This window comes from Oncorhynchus kisutch, linkage group LG13 (genome assembly GCF_002021735.2).
Source record: "Oncorhynchus kisutch isolate 150728-3 linkage group LG13, Okis_V2, whole genome shotgun sequence".
NCBI lineage: Eukaryota > Metazoa > Chordata > Actinopteri > Salmoniformes > Salmonidae > Oncorhynchus > Oncorhynchus kisutch.
In genome coordinates this window covers 54,345,152-54,363,215 of record NC_034186.2, presented here as the reverse complement: position 1 = coordinate 54,363,215, position 18,064 = coordinate 54,345,152, and positions in this window count along the sequence as shown.

The window sequence follows — 18,064 nt, the reverse complement described above, 5'->3', positions numbered from 1 at the left end:
TTTAAGTAAGACATTTAAGCGTGTTAACACTTGCAAGGCTGCAGACCCAAGACGGCCTAGGCGCATCCTCAGAGCATGCGCAGACCAGCTGGCTGGAGTGTTTACGGACATATTCAGTGTCTCCTATCACAGTCTGCTATCCCCTCTTGCTTCAAGATGTCCACCATTGTTACAGTTCCCAAGAAAGCAAAAGTAACTGAACTAAATATCGCCCCGTGGCACTCACTTCTGTCATCATGAAGTGCTTTGAGAGGTTAGTTATGGATCATATCACCTCTACCTTACCTGACACCCTAGACCCACTTTAATTTGCTTACCGCCCCAATAGATCCACAGACGATGCAATCGCCATCGCACTGCAAACTGCCCTATCCCATCTGGACAAGAAGAATACCTATGTAAGAATGCTGTTCATTGACTATAGCTCAGCATTCAACACCATAGTACCATCCAAGCTCATCATTAGGCTCGGGGCCCTGGGTCTGAACCCCGCCCTGTGCACCTGGGTCCTGGACTTCCTGACGAGCCACCCCCAGGTGGGGAAGGTAGGAAACAACACCTCCACTTTGTTGATCCTCAACACAGGGTCCCCACAAGGGTACGTGCTCAGCCCCCTCCTGTACTCCCTGTTTACCCATGACTGCGTGGCCACACACGACTCCAACTCAATCACGACTCCAACTCAAGTTTGCTGACGACGGATTACTAGCAATGAAGAGACAGCCTACAGTGAGGAGATGAGGGCCTGGGAGAGTGATACCAGGAAAATAACCTCTCATTCAACGTCAACAAAACAAAGGAGCTAATCGTGGACTTCAGGAAAGAGCAGAGGGAGCATGCCTCTATCCACATCAACGGGACCGCAGTGGAGAAGGTGGAAAGCTTCAAGTTCCTCAGTGTACACATCACTGATGATCTTAAATGGTCCACCCACACAGACACCCACACAGACACCCACACAGACACCCACACAGACACACAGACACAACTGCGCCTCTTCAACCTCAGGAGGCTGAAGAAATTTGTCTTGGCCCCTAAAACCCTCACAAGCTTTTACAGGTGCGCAATTAAGAGCATCCTGTCGGGCTGTATCACCGTCTGGTACAGCAACTGCACCGCCAGCAACTGCAGGGCTCTCCAGAGGATTGTGCAGTCTTCCCAACGCATCCCCGGGGCCAAACTACCTGCTCTCCAGGACACCTAAAGCACCCGATGTCACAGGAAGGCCAAAAAGATCATCAAGGTCATCAACCACCCGAGCCATGGCCTGTTCACGCCGTTATCAAGGCAAGGTCCGTACAGGTGCATCAAAGCTGGGACTGAGAGACCGGAAAACAGCTTCCATCTCAAGGCCATCAGACTGTTAAATAGCCATCACTAGCCGGCTTCCACCCGGTTACGTAACCCTGCACCTTAGAGGCTGCTACCCTATATTCATAGACTTGGAATCACTGGCCACTTTAATACACTAGTCACTTCAATAATGTTTACATACTGCTTTACTCATCTCATGTGTATATACTGTATTCTATTCTGTTGTATTTTAGACCCTGAAGGAAAGTGATGCCGAAACGTTGGTGGCTTTTTACCCAATAAATTCAGGAAGGTTATGCATATGGATTGGTGGTATTTTACCCAATAAATGACTGGGAGGTTATACATGTGGAGTGTGCGACTCTTTGTTTTCATAGCTTTCAGTGTATTATCCGTTAGTCAGCACCTCTACACTAAATACATTTCTCTGGGTGTGCGCCAGCTCATGCTTTTTATTAGTCAATGTCACTCCAACATTGCGCTATCTAAAGTTAATATATTTCTTAATTCCATTATTTTACTTTTAGATTTGTGTGTGATGCTGTGAATACTACTGCACTGTTGGAGCTAGGAACACAAGCATTTCGCTACACCCGCAATACCATCTGCTAAATATGTGTATGTGACCAATATCATTTGATTTGCCAAAGAAAACAATAGGAAGGCAGACATTTACCAGTAGAAATACTTTACATTTTTATCAGCAAATTCATACTTTCTCATCTTTTGGTTGCTAGAGGCACGGCCCAGTCATTTGTTCAATTAGTTCGATATTTATGGAAGCGACTCAGTCGTTCTTTATGGTCCTTTACCATGCTCAGTGGCAACGTTCTTATCCCTTGCTTGCTGCTAGCTAGCCAACTAACTACAGCTACACAGCCACAAACTCTGCAGACAGAATAACAGCAACGTTTATTCTGATCACAAACTCTATTCTAAAAGCTAGCTAAATAGCTTGTTGCTAGCAAACATGCCAATATGACAATTGAATTCAAAAACATCAGTTGCGGGAAAACAACTGGTCAAACTAGAAACGTGGGAGGATTTGACAGCATAGCGCCACTAAACTAGAAACATGGGAGGATTTGACAGCATAGCGCCACTAAACTAGAAACGTGGGAGGATTTGACAGCATAGCGCCACTAAACTAGAAACGTGGGAGGATTTGACAGCATAGCGCCACTAAACTAGAAACGTGGGAGGATTTGACAGCATAGCGCCACTAAACTAGAAACGTGGGAGGATTTGACAGCATAGCGCCATTTGAGTCACGAGTGCACTGCAACAGTAGAGACCAGAGAGAATCATGTTCATCACTCACCACGTGAGGTCATCAGCTGCTCCAACAAAAGATGTCTCTGCAAAAACAAATCAATGCTGGCTAGCTACGTTTTTCTTCATTGGGCCTGTTTTTACGATGCATCCAATTTAGGTTTGTGTGGTTGTTGGTTTAGCTTTCAGTAACTAAGTATCAAATTGTATTTGTCACCTGCTGTTATGACTTCTATGAATGTTGGGTGGAGGAGTCAAACGCAGAGAGCAGGTAGCTCCGTACATGGATCTTTTATTCCAATGACAGCGGAAAAAACAGACATGCCAAAACACAAGGGCGCATGAAACAACCCGTCCAAATAAACAGGACTAAAACTGTCCGGAAAAATAGAGACCACAATAATAAACCAACACCATAAAACAGAGAACAAGCCCGCACAATAGCCAGCGGGCCTAGTGCCCTTAAATAGCCTACAAACAAAACTAAACTCAAAACAGGTGTAACCAATTAGACAAAACTAACAGAAACAAAAGGAAAGGGAATCGATGGCAGCTAGTAGGCCGGCGACTATGACCGCCGAGCGCCGCACCATCTTCGGCGGGATTCGTGACACCTGCGCCTAATACAACAGGCGCAGTAGACCTTACAGTGAAATGCTTACTTACAAGCCCTTAACCAACAATGCAGTTTTAAGAAAAACAAGTGTTAAAGTATTTACTAAAATAAACTGCAGTAAAAAATATAAATCAAAATAATTAAGGAGCAACAATAAAATAACAGTAGCGAGGCTATATACAGGGGGTACCGGTACAGAGTCAATGTGCGGGGGCACTGGTTAGTCAAGATAATTGAGTGACTAATTGCAAGGTGTCCTGATATCTTTTCCAACTGTCCCGTTATCTGGTTTTAATGTCCATTCTAGCATGCCCGTCTAGCCAATCAGAAACGAGTATTCAACAATGAGTATGCCTGCCTATTCTTGAATCTTGTGTGAAAGTGCAGAACAATAATTATCCTCCTCCTTCTCTCTGTCTTTCTCACTCACCTGTTTCAATCTCACCTCTCTCTGTCCCACAGCATGGGGGACTCAATTAGTCTCTAGAGTCTATAACAATGGCAACCATGTTCTCCACCTCCATCTTATACTTATCTGTTCTGTGTCTGTGTCACACTTACACAATGCTCATTTGTTGAATGCTAGGGAATTTCACAAACACATCTCCACGTTCCATCCACCATTTCCCTCTCTGCCTTCTCTTCTATCTCTCACTCTCTAGTTCCCTCCATCTCTTTTCCTCCATCTCATTCTCTCTCATCAGACGGAGGTAAGAATAGAACAGGGGAAGCCCTCTCACCTCTCGCTGCACATTGCCAAATTAGCATATTCATGAGAGACAACATTAATTATACATGAGATCCGGAGGGGAAACAGAGAGGCAGAAAATAAGGCATATACAACACACACACACACACACACACACACACACACACACACGTACACGTACACACACACACACACACACACACACACACACACACACACACACACACACACACACACACACACACACACACACACACACACACACACACACACACACACACACAGGAGAGTACAGACGGAACCAATGTGACACACACACATGCATATAATTGGTATGAGAGAATGAAAGATATTGACAGAACGCAGGATAGGTACAGTACTGGTATACACAAAATGAAGGAGAGAGAAGACACTCATGTAGAGAATGGGAAATAGTAAAATGCATTGCTTTTACATTAAATTCTTCAACTTGCATCATTTTATAGTAGTGTCTTTAGTCAAAGCATGGGGAGTCGACCAAATGATTGTAAAAGGCAATACAATTAGCACCATAAAGCAAGGATATTCAAATCGTTATGACAACGTGACGTCTGATCTGACAGAGCAGAGTGACTCACGGGATGGGCATGGCTCTAAATTAACCGTTTTCATTGGTAATTGTGATTTTCAAACAAATATTGGGATTTTACTTATAGATATAGATCAAAACACTTGGGTGAACCGTTGTAGTCATATAAATATAATAATTACTCTCATTTTATGGTTGGTGTTTGGTATGACAACAAATAAAAAAGCCAGGTAGGAGGGCTGGGAACAAAGTTTTGGAGTAGGCTATCTGATTCAGAACACGCTGATGATATATACCACCACTGGTAGCATACATGTATACAGTTGAAGTGGAAGTTTACATAGACCTTAGCCAAATACATTTAAGCTCAGTTTTTCACAATTCCTGACATTTAATCCTAGTAAAAAAAAATCCTGTTTTAGGTCAGTTAGGATCACCACTTTATTTTAAGAATGTTAAATGTCAGAATAATAGTAAAGAGTGATTTATTTCAGCTTTTATTTCTTTCATCACATTCCCAGTGGGTCAGAAGTTTACATACACTCAATTAGTATTTGGTAGCATTGCCTTTAAATTGTTTAACTCGGGTCAAACGTTTCGGGGAGCGTCCCACAATAAGTTGGGTGAATTTTGTCCCATTCCTCCTGACAGAGCTGGTGTAACTGAGTCAGGTTTGTAGGCCTCCTTGCTCGCACACGCTATTTCAGTTCTGCCCACAAATGTTCTATAGGATTGAGGTCAGGGCTTAGTGATGGCCACTCCAATAGCTTGACTTTGTTGTCCTTAAGCCATTTTTCCACAACTTTGGAAGTATGCTTGGGGTTATTGTCCATTTGAAAGACCCATTTGCGACCAAGCTATAACTTCTATAACTGATGTCTTGAGATGTTGCTTCAATATATCCACATAGTTTTCCTACCTCATGATACCATCTATTTTGTGAAGTGCACCAGTCCCTCCTGCAGCAAGGACTGCACCCCCGTGCTTCACGGTTGGGATGGTGTTCTTCGGCTTGCAAGCCTCCTCCTTTTCCCTCCAAACATAACAATCGTCATTATGGCCAAACAGTTATAGTTTTGTTTCATCAGACCAGAGGACATTTCTCCAAAAAGTACAATCTTTGTTCCCATGTGCAGTTGCAAACCGTAGTCTGTCTTTTTTATGGCTGTTTTGGAGCGGTGGCTTCTTCCTTGCTGAGTGGCCTTTCAGGTTATGTCGATATAGGACTCGTTTTACTGTGGATACAGATACCTGATACCAGATACAGTTTCCTCCAGCATCTTCACAAGGTCCTTTGCTGTTGTTATGAGATTGATTTGCACTTTTCGCACCAAAGTACGTTCATCTCTAGGAGACCGAACGCGTCTCCTTCCTGAGTGGTATGACGGCTGCGTGGTCCCATGGTGTTTATACTTGCGTACTATTGTTTGTACAGATGAACTTGGTACCTTCGGAAGCTTCTAAAACCATGACATCATTTTCTGGAATTTTCCAAACTGTTTACAGGCACAGTCAACCTAGTGTATGTAAACTTCTGACCCACTGGAATTGTAATACAGTGAATTATAAAGGAAATAATCTGTCTGTAAACAATTGTTGGAAAAATGACTTGTGTCATGCACAAAGTAGATGTCCTAACCGAATTGCCAAAACTATAGTTTGTTAACAAGAAATTTGTGGAGTAGTTGAAAAACAAGTTTTAATTAATGACTCCTAAGAGTATGTAAACTTTCCTCCTGGCTACCACAACCCCGGCCAACAGCTACGCCCTGACCCTCCCTCCCGCTGCTACTTGCCCGAGCCTCCCCAGCTTCTCCTTCATCCAATTCCAGATAGCAGATGTTCTGAAAGAGCTGCAAAACCTGAACCCATACAAATCAGCTGGGCTAGACAATCTGGACCCTCTCTTTCTAAAACTTTCTGACGCCATTGTTGCAACCCCTATTACCAGTCTGTCCAACCTCTTCTGTATCGTCCGAGATCCCTAAAGATTGGAAAGCTGCCGCGGTCATCCCCCTCTTCAGAGGGTGTGACACTCTAGACTCAAATTGTTATAGACCTATATCTAAGTTAATAGATGACCGACCATTTCGAATCCCACCGTACCTTCTCCGCTGTGCAATCCGGTTTCCGAGCTGGTCACGGGTGCACCTCAGCCACGCTCAAGGTACTAAACGATATCATAACCGCCATCGATAAAAGACAGTACTGTGCAGCAGACTTCATCGACCTGGCCAAGGCTTTCGACTCTGTCAATCACCGTATTGTTATCGGCAGACTCAATAGCCTTGGTTTCTCAAATGACTGCCTCGCCTGGTTCACCAACTACTTCATAGACAGAGTTCAGTGTGTCAAATCGGAGAGCCTGTTGTCCGGACCTCAGGCAGTCTCTATGGGGGTACCACAGGGTTCAATTCTCGGGCTGACTTTTTTCTCTGTATATATCAATGATGTCACTCTTTCTGCGGGTGATTCTCTGATCCACCTCTACGCAGACGACACCATTCTGTATGCATCTGGCCCTTCTTTGAACACTGTGTTAAATAACCTCCAAACAGGCTTTAATGCCATAACACTCCTTCCGTGGCCTCCAACTGCACTTAAACACTTGTAAAACCAAATGCAGGCTTTTCAACCGTTCGCTGCCCGCACCCGCCTGCCCGACTAGCATCACTACCCTGGACGGTTCTGACCTAGAATATGTGGACAACTACAAATACCTAGATGTCTGGCTAGACTGTAAACTCTCCTTCCATACTGTTACGGATACAGTTATCCTGTGTGTGTGTGTGTATCCTGTGTGTTTCTTTTCTCTCCTTCTCCCCTCACAGGTGAAAATCATCACTCCCCAATCAGTCAACAATCAATCATCAATCAGAAGACACACCTCCTATTTCCTACCCTATCACAGTTCCTTCCCCATGGTTTAAAAACCCCATCATTTGTTTGCTCTAGAGCTCAATCTCTCTGTAAATGCCATGTCTGTAGGTCTCTGTGTTTCACTCTCGCTTTGTGTCTTAACCTCTCTTTTGTTTGAGCACCTCCATAGCACTTTGTCATCACCTGTGAGTATTGTTTTTGGTTATGGTGTTTGTGTCACGTTTCTTCAAAATCGAACCCAGAAGCAGACCAGGACAAGGAGAGTAGGAAGAAGGTGAGTATTTATTTACAAGTGAATGTGAGTGGGTAGATACATCCAGGTGGCGTAGCGGGCAGCGGTGGTGAGTTGATGGGAGTAAATAGGTGGATCCAATGGGGAAGCGGAATCCTCTGATGACCAGGCGGGAATGGGGTAAATGATCCGGGTGAGTAACTGAAGACAGAACAAACGGAGGTAAGTTGAAGGCAAGCAAGACGTACAAAACAACAAAACAAATTCTATCCAACTTGAGGCTGATACTATGGCACAACATACTGTTCATGGCTAACGATCCGGCAGGGAATGGATGTCAGGTCAGAGCTTTTGAAGGGGAGAGGTGATGATCAGGACAGGTGTGCAGATTACTGATGGGATACAGGTGCGGGTGAACATCGATCTCCCAACAAGCTAATCTGCCCGGCAACCAGACAGGGTGCGTTCCAGGACACCGGAAACACACTCCAGGACAGAAACACAGGCAAACACAGACTCAGGAAGCGGGGTTCGTGACAGTACCCCCCCCTCCGACGAACGCCACCGGGCGGACTACCTAGAGCGCCAGGGTGGAGGCGGTAGAAGTCACGAAGCAGGTCGTCATCAAGGATCTGACGCCGAGGAATCCAACTCCTCTCCTCTGGACCATATCCTTCCCAATCCACGAGATATTGGAAACCTCGACCCCGCCGTCTGGAATCCATTATGCGGCGCACCGTGTAGGCAGGACCACCTCCGATCATCCGAGGAGGAGGAGGACGAGGAGGAGGGGGCAACAGAGGACTGATGAGAACCGGCTTGAGGCAGGAGACATGAAAAGTGGGGTGTACTCGAAGCGTTGCCGGCAATTTGAGTCGGACCACAACAGGGTTAATGATTCTCTCCACCACAAACGGACCAATGAACTTCGGTGACAGTTTCCTCGACTCAGTCCGTAGAGGAAGATCCCGTGTAGCCAACCAAACCTTATCTCCGATGGTGTAAGCGGGAGCAGGAATACGGCGACGATTCGCCTGGATCTGATACCGGTCAGAAACTTTAAGGAGAACCTTCCTGGCCCGATGCCAGGTCCGGTGGCAACGACGAATGTGGGCCTGGACAGAAGGAACCGAAAGATCCCTCTCCTGAGAAGGAAACAAGGGAGGTTGGTATCCGTACAGGCATTGGAAGGGGGACATCCCAGTGGCAGATGAAGGAAGGGTATTATGGGCATACTCGACCCAGGGTAATTGAGATGACCAAGAGGTGGGATCAGAGGAGACAAGACAACGCAGCGTGGACTCCATCTTCTGGTTGGCTCTCTCCGCCTGACCATTAGATTGTGGGTGAAATCCAGAAGTGAGACTGACTGTAGCTCCAATGGCCAAACAGAAGGATTTCCAGACAGCAGAGGTAAATTGAGGACCACGGTCAGAAACAATGTCACTGGGCAATCCGTGGACCCTGAAAACTTCCCTAACAAGGATCTCGGACGTCTCCGTGGCAGATGGAAGCTTGGAGAGAGGGACAAAATGAGCAAACTTGCTGAATCTGTCCACAATGGTCAGAATGACCGTGTTCCCAACAGAAGGGGGCAATCCCGTGACAAAATCCAGGGCCAGATGCGACCAAGGTCGCCGAGGAATAGGTAGGGGGTGAAGAAGCCCAGAGCTGGGCCGATTGGTACTTTTGTTCTGAGCACAAACAGGACATGCGGCAACAAACCTCTGGGTATCTTCTCCCATGGCAGGCCACCAAAATCGTCTGCGCAGAAGCGCCATAGTCCGAGCAACGCCAGGGTGACAAGCTATCTTGCTGACGTGGGACCACTGAAGAACAGCAGAACGGACCGACTCAGGCACGAACAACCGACCGGGTGGACCGTTACCGGGGCCGGGCTGCGTCCGAAGGGCCGCCATCACATCCTCCTCAATCTTCCATGTAACGGCTCCCACGACAAGGTTCTGGGGAAGAATCGTCTCAGTCTTGGCCCCACTCTCATCCGTCTTGGAGAACATCCGGGACAAGGCGTCCGCTTTGCCGTTCTTCGACCCAGGTCGGAACGTCAGGGAAAAATTAAAGCGTCCAAAAAACAAAGCCCACCTGGCCTGACGGGAGTTGAGACGTTTAGCCGATTGCACGTAAGCCAGATTCTTGTGGTCAGTCCAGACCACAAATGGTTGCTCCGCTCCCTCCAACCAGTGACGCCACTCCTCCAAGGCAAGCTTCACAGCGAGAAGCTCCCGGTTACCCACATCGTAGTTTCTCTCAGCTGGTGAAAGACGACAAGAGTAGAAGGCGCAGGGATGGAGTTTACCGTCAGTGGAGCTACGCTGGGACAGGATGGCGCCCACCCCCACATCAGACGCGTCCACCTCAACAACAAACTGACGGGAAGTGTCAGGTTGAGATAGAATCGGCGCGTTGGTGAATCGGCTCTTCAAGTTCAGAAATGCTCGGTCTGCCTCAGGAGTCCAACAGAATATTCTGGTGCAAGACGTCAGAGCAGTTAAAGGGGCGGCCACCCGGCTGTAATCACGGATAAACCTCCGATAGAAGTTCGCAAATCCCAGGAATCTCTGGAGCTGCAATCTCGTACCGGGCCGGGCCCAATCCCGAACCGCCCGAACCTTCTCTTGGTCCATCTTGATCTCACCCCTGGAGATGATGTACCCGAGGAAGGATGTAGTGTGGGCGTGAAAATCACACTTCTCTGCCTTCACAAACAGACGGTTCTCCAATAACCGCTGCAGAACCTGTTTAACATGCTGGATGTGGCTGGAAAGCTCCTTGGAGAAAATCAGGATGTCATCCAGGTAAACGAACACAAACAGACCGATCATATCCCTCAGCACGTCATTCACCAAACTTTGGAACACTGCTGGAGCGTTGGAAAGTCCAAACGGCATCACCTGGTACTCGAAATGTCCCATAGGTGTATTGAATCCAGTCAACCACTCGTCCCCCTCTTTGATCCGAACCAGATGATACGCATTGCGTAGATCAAGCTTCGTAAACACAGTAGCACCCTGTAAAGAATCGAAAGCGGAGCTCATCAAGGGCAAGGGGTACTTGTTTTTGACCGTAATATCATTCAACCCCCGATAATCAATACACGGTCGAAGAGAGCCATCCTTCTTACTCACAAAAAAAAATCCAGCTCCCAGGGGTGATGATGAGGGATGAATGAGACCTGCAGCAAGAGACTCCTTTATGTAGGTCTCCATGGCTTCCCGCTCAGGTCGAGAAATACTGTATAACCGTCCCTTGGGAAAGGCAGCTCCAGGGAACAGCTTAAATGTACAATCATAAGGTCGGTGGGGAGGAAGTGACTGAGCTTTCTGCTTACTGAACACCTCACCCAACTCATGATATGTTTCAGGAACCAGGGACAAATCAGGAGGAGCAGACTCACTGACCCGACTGGGGACAGCATGAGAACAGGCAGTCCTGAGGCAGTTAGCATGGCACTCAATGCTCCAACTAGTCACCTTACCAGTCACCCAATCGAACGAAGGATTGTGTTCTCTTAGCCAGGGGTATCCAAGAACCAGAGGAACATGGGGGGGAAGGCAAAATGAAAAAAGAAATAACCTCTGAATGATTCCCCGACAACAACATCTTAACCGGTTCGGTCCTCATAGTGATCCGTGCCAGACTACTGCCGTTCAGAGTGGTTGCTTCAATGGCTTCCGGTAGTTGCTCCTTGGAAAGCCCCAGCTGTTCCACTAAGTCGGTATCAATGAAGCTGTCATCGGCACCTGAATCGATGAAAGCGTTAATCGCTAAACTCTGATTCTTATTTATGAGGGTAGCAGGAAAACAAGGTCTGACAGGGCTCTTGAGAGGTTGAAACTGGCTCGCTAACAAACCTCCCAAACTTAACGAGCCGAGCAGTTTAACGGGCGCTGAGGACAAACGGAGATGTAATGTCCCGAGCTACCACTTCCTGACCCGAATGGTAACCGAGTCTCAGATTGATTAGATGGACACCACTGCTTCTCCCTCCTTCTCTCTCGGACTCTATTATCTACCCGAATAGCTAAGGTAACCAAACTATCTAGGTCACTAGGCTCTGGATAGGAGATCAGCTCGTCCTTGAGTTGCTCCGACAACCCCTGGTAAAAAAACGCTTGTAGTGATTCCTCATTCCAACCACTCTCCACAGCCAATGTCCTGAATTCTATCACAAAGTCTGCCACACTGCAAGCTCCTTGGCGAAGAGTGAACAAACGTTTAGCTGCGTCCTTACCTCGGACTGGATGGTCAAAAAGCCTTCTCATCTCTCCCGTGAATTCCTGGTATGAAGCCATGCAGGTCTCCTGTCGTTCCCAAACGGCTGAAGCCCATTCCAGAGCTCTTCCACGCAGCAGTTCAATAACAAAGGCTATCCTAGCCTTGTCAGTGGCGTAAGAATGGGGCTGCAGATCAAACACTAACCCACACTGCATAAGAAACGAACGGCATCTTCCCAAATCCCCTTCATATTTATCAGGCGTCGGTACCTTGGGTTCACGGAAGGAAACCGCATCAGACACGGCAGGTGAGATGGGTGAAACAGGTGGTGAATGAATCGCCGGCAAACTGAGCTGATCCTGGATTTGTGTCAAGCTAGCAGATAAATTCTGGATTGCACCCGCTATCTCCTGTAGCGTCGTCTTGTGTTGTCCCAGTGTCTTCCCCTGCTGGGTAATGGCATGGCAAACGGAATCCAGGTCCGCTGGGTTCATCCTTGGCCGGATCGTTCTGTCACGTTTCTTCAAAATCGAACCCAGAAGCAGACCAGGACAAGGAGAGTAGGAAGAAGGTGAGTATTTATTTACAAGTGAATGTGAGTGGGTAGATACATCCAGGTGGCGTAGCGGGCAGCGGTGGTGAGTTGATGGGAGTAAATAGGTGGATCCAATGGGGAAGCGGAATCCTCTGATGACCAGGCGGGAATGGGGTAAATGATCCGGGTGAGTAACTGAAGACAGAACAAACGGAGGTAAGTTGAAGGCAAGCAAGACGTACAAAACAACAAAACAAATTCTATCCAACTTGAGGCTGATACTATGGCACAACATACTGTTCATGGCTAACGATCCGGCAGGGAATGGATGTCAGGTCAGAGCTTTTGAAGGGGAGAGGTGATGATCAGGACAGGTGTGCAGATTACTGATGGGATACAGGTGCGGGTGAACATCGATCTCCCAACAAGCTAATCTGCCCGGCAACCAGACAGGGTGCGTTCCAGGACACCGGAAACACACTCCAGGACAGAAACACAGGCAAACACAGACTCAGGAAGCGGGGTTCGTGACAGTTTGTTTGTTGCTGGTGGGAAAAGGGGGAAACCAAGACAAGTCGCCCATGGGCATACACTACCCGTAGGTGAACTTTGTTAAATACACTAGTTAGAACTGGGCGGACCACCCACTGTATTTTTGGTTAGTTAGTTAGCTGTTGTTAAAGTAGGCTAGTCTAGCTTAGGGGTGTTTTTGTATATTTATTGTTTCTTTCCTTGGGTCCAGCTCAGCCCCTTTTCCTGCTCCCCCCATTACCGTGTGTTTATAAATAAACTTTGAGTTTGACGGTAGATTTCAGTTGTCCTGGTTATTTCGTTCACACTTTTACTTTGTCACAATTATAATTTGCATGAATTATGTTACGGGTCTCATTACCATCCCCCCTAGACTGTCGGGCCAAAAGGGATTCGTAACAATACTCATATTTAACAAATCCGATCCAAAATTAAATCTAGAATCGGCTTCCTATTTCACAACAAAGCCTCCTTCACTCACGCCGCCAAACTTACCCTCGCAGAACTGACTATCCTACCGATCCTCGACTTCGGCGACGTCATCTACAAAATAGCTTCCAATACTCTACTCAGCAAACTGGATGCAGTATATCACAGTGCCATCTGTTTTGTTACCAAAGCCCCTTATACCACCCACCACTGCGACCTGTATGCTCTAGTCGGCTGGCCCTCACTACATATTCGTTGCCAGACCCACTGGCTCCAGGTCATCTATAAGTTTATGCTAGGTAAAGCTCTGCCTTATCTCAGCTCACTGGTCACGATAACAACACCCACCCGTAGCACGCGCTCCAGCAGGTATATCTCACTGATCATCCCCAAAGCCAACACCTCCTTTGGCTGCCTTTCCCTTTCCTTTTCTCTGCTGCCAGTGACTGGAACGAATTGCAAAAATTGCTGAAGCTGGAGACTTGAATTTCCCTCACCAACTTTAAACACCAGCTATCTGAGCAGCTAACCGATCGCTGAAGCTGTACATAATCCATCTGTAAATAGCCCACCCAATCTACCATCCTCATCCCCATATTGTTTTTATTTACTTTTCTGCTCTTTTGCACACCAGTATCTCTACTTGCACATCATCATCTGCTCATTTATCACTCCAGTGTTAATCTTCTAAATTGTAATTACTTTGCTAATATGGCCTATTTATTGCCTACCTCCTCACGCCATTTGCACACACTGTATATAGACTCATTTTTTCTATTGTGTTATTGACTGTACGCTTGTTTATTCCATGTGTAACTCTGTGTTGTTTGTGTCGCACTGCTTTGCTTTATTTTGGCCAGGTCGCAGTTGTAAATGAGAACTTGTTCTCAACTATCTTACCTGGTTAAATAAAGGTGAAATAAAATAACATTTTTTAAAAACTTCTGACTCCAACTGTATATATTAGAGCTAACGTTTGCTTTGTCATAAGCTTCCTAACTAACTTGGGTTTTGCAGAGAGAGCAAGATACAGAAACTGATAGTATAGTAGAGAGAACCTCTGGATTCATATTTAGAAGCGACTTGGAAAGCAGAATTGTTCTTGTTTTGTAAGAATCTGTGTTGAGTACATGAATTGGCAGCATGCTGAGAGAATAAACAGCATGGAGGAACTGTGTGCTGCCTGCTTGAGTGACAGAGGGGCAGGTCTTGGTGTGTGTGGCCCGGGAACTGTAAGCAAGCAGCCGCAAATGGAGAAAGAGGACTCTATGGCACTTGGAGGCTGAGGCAAAGCGAAGCCATATCATTACAAAAATGATTATCTGGGTGCTCCCAAAATCCAGTTCGCACAGCAAAATATTAGGGAGCATATGCGACCAAAATGGTCAACACTTTAGAACCCTGGGAGAGGGACATGCTGGGTAATGTGTGATGGCGGTGGCGGGTGGCTGAGTAAGTTGTCCAGTGTAGGCTGGTGTCACTTGAAATCAGAGGACAGGCTCATTGTAAGGGCTGGAATGGAATTAATGGTGGGTACATTTCCATTTATTCCCATTGAGCTCATCTTCTGATTTCTCCCTCCACTAGCCTCCACTGGAAACATCAGTATTATCCAATCAAAGACAACAGAAGCTACCTATCGGACTATCAGAGAGCTTCCGGTAAACCCCCTTAGCCAGCCCGGTAAACCCCTTAAGGACTACTGAAGACCTCATCCACCTCTCTACTTCATTTCCCTCATCCCCCTCTACTTCATCGCTTTCTCCATCCACCATTCAATCCACCTCCTCATTTTCCCCTCTTTATCCCTCACCGATTTGATTCACAAAATTACTACCAAGTATCACCACAGTGGAGTACCACATAAAGCATTCATGGCTGCACTAGAACAGACACTTGGCTGTGGTTACAATGTAAACATTCATATATAGTGCTGTACACTTTTTTTTCTTGACTAGTATTGCTGTAAATGGCTGGTTAGCTAAGAGTGTAATTACTTAATTTTGGATTAGACTCCACTGCTTGAGCCATTACTGCCACAATGAGACATAAACTGGACATACTATACAGTAGGCTATGTATGGACGGACATTTTCAGACTGAGCTTTAGCACAGTGACAGTAATAACATAATGGACATGATTCAGAGTTGAAATAAACACAACTCAGACTTTTGTGTAAATCATTAATTGACATCAATGCGAGACTTAACAAGCTGATGTCAAGTGAGAGTACCACCCACATTGTCTGCTGTGTGATATGTCATTTGAATGGGATATAGGCTGCATAACAGAGACTTACTAAGTGTGTGTGGTGTTATAGTAAATAGGGTCCCCCCCATGCTGATCAAGATACTTTTGTATATATAGTGTATGTGGACACCCCTTCAAATGAGGGGATTTGGCTATTCCAGCCACACCCATTGCTGACAGGTGTAAAAGAAATCGAGCACACAGCCATGCAATCTCCATAGCAACATTTCCAGTCGCATTACTGAAGAGCTCAGTTACTTTCAACGTGGCACCATCATAGGATGTCACCAAGGGGATGGGAGGGAGAAAAAGGGACATAGAGAGAGAGAAGTATAGGATGGGAGGGAGTGTGATGGGAGAGAACCCTGGGCCGAAACAGAAACAAATCACTGAAATATATAGGATGCATGAGTACCATCTCTATCTATACATTTGTTTTACTTTAAAACATTTTTTTTATTAGGATCCCCATTAGCCAATTGCGACAGCTAGTCTTACTGGGGTCCAACAGATAATGAAAAAGACATTACAGACAAAAGACAATGTACAATTTACATACATTTAAAAACATGAACAGGTAGTGTGCGTGCGTGTCAGTTACACATACATGTCAGTACATACACACAACAAGTAGGTCACATGGGGGAGAGGCGTTGTGCCGTGAGGTGTTGCTTTATTAGTTTTTTTAAACCAGGTTTCACCTGAACTATATGAGATGGAAGGGAGGTCCATGCAATCATGGCTCTGTATACTGTGCGTTTCTTGAATTTGTTCTGGACCTAGGGACTGTGAAAAGACCCCTGGTGGCATGTCTGGTGGGGTTAGTGTATGTGTGTCAGAGATGTGTGTCAGTTGACTATGCAAACAATTTGGCATTTCTAACACAATAATGTTTCTTATAAAAACAAGAAGGGTGCAGTCAGTCTCTCCTCAACTCTTAGCCAAGAGAGACTGGCATGCATAATAGCGATATTAGCCCTCTGATGAAGAAGAGCAAGACGTGCCACAATCTTCTGGGCCAGCTGCAGCTTAACTAGGTCTTTCTTTGCAACACTTGACCACATAACTGGACAATAATCAAGATAAGATAAAACTACAGACTGCAGGACTTGCTTTGTGGAGTGTGGTGTCAAAAAAGCAGAGCATCTATTTATCACAGACAGACCTCTCCCCATCTTTACAACCATTGAACCTATATGTTTTGACCATGACAGTTTGCAATTCATCTCCCAGTGTCTGGTGGAAATTGGACTGAACCAGGTTTTCCTCTGGAATTTTTGAATTCTGTTCATTTTTTATCCTGAAAAACTCCACAGTCTTTAACGATTACAAGCATACCCATAACATGGTATGCATAACATGCAGCTTGCAAATATGGATAGTGGTACTCAATAATACGTTGTATTGGATTTTCCCAAAACATAACACTTTGTATTCAGGACAAAAAGTGAAATGCTTTGCCACATTTTTTGCACTATTACTTTATTGCCTTGTTGCAAACAAGATGCATGTTTTGGATTATTTATTATTCTGCACAGGCTTCCTGCTTTCCACTCTGTCAATTAGGTTAGTACTGTGGCTTTACTACAATGTTGTTGATACATCTTCAGTTTTCTACTATCACAGCCATTAAACTCTGTAACTGTTTTACTGTCATCATTGGCCTCATGGTAAAATCCCTAAGCGGTTTCCTTCCACTCTGGCAACTGAGACAGTAAGGACACCTGTATCTTTGTAGTGACTGGGTGTATTGATAAACCATTTAAAGTGTAATTAATAACTTCACCATGCTCAAAAGAATATTCAGTGTCTGCTTTTTTATATTTTTTGTACCCATCTGCCAATAGATGCCCTTCTTTGTGAGGCATTGGGAAAAAAAACTGGTATTTGTGGTTGAATCTGTGTTTGAAATTCACTTCTCGACTGAGGGATATTATGTGTGGTGTACAGAGATGAGGTAGTTATTAAATCATGTTAAACACTATTATTGCACAGAAAGTGAGTAAATTCAAATTATTACTTCAATTATTAAGCGCATTATTACTTCAATTATTAAGCGCATTTTTACTCCTGAACTTAGTGAGGCTTGCCATAATAACTGTGTTCAATACTTATTGACCCAAGACATTTCAGCTTTTCATTTTGAACCAATTTGTAAACATTTCGAAAAACATAATTCTACTTTCATTTATTTCATTTATTTTCACATCCGATACAGTGGTGGTTAGTGCAAGATGGAGGACGATTTTCTTTTCATGTGCATGGCCTTATTTCTATTACAGCATATTGGATGACTGTCATTCATATTCCATTCCTCCAGTTCAATGTAACAGCGATAGGTTTAGGCTACTACATGATACAAAAATGTTCCCTATACCCATCATGACGAACTGAATGCATTCAACTGAAATTAATCTTCTGCATTTAACCCAACCCCTCTGAATCAGAGAGGTGCGGAGAGCTGCCTTAATCGACATCCACGTCTTCAGTG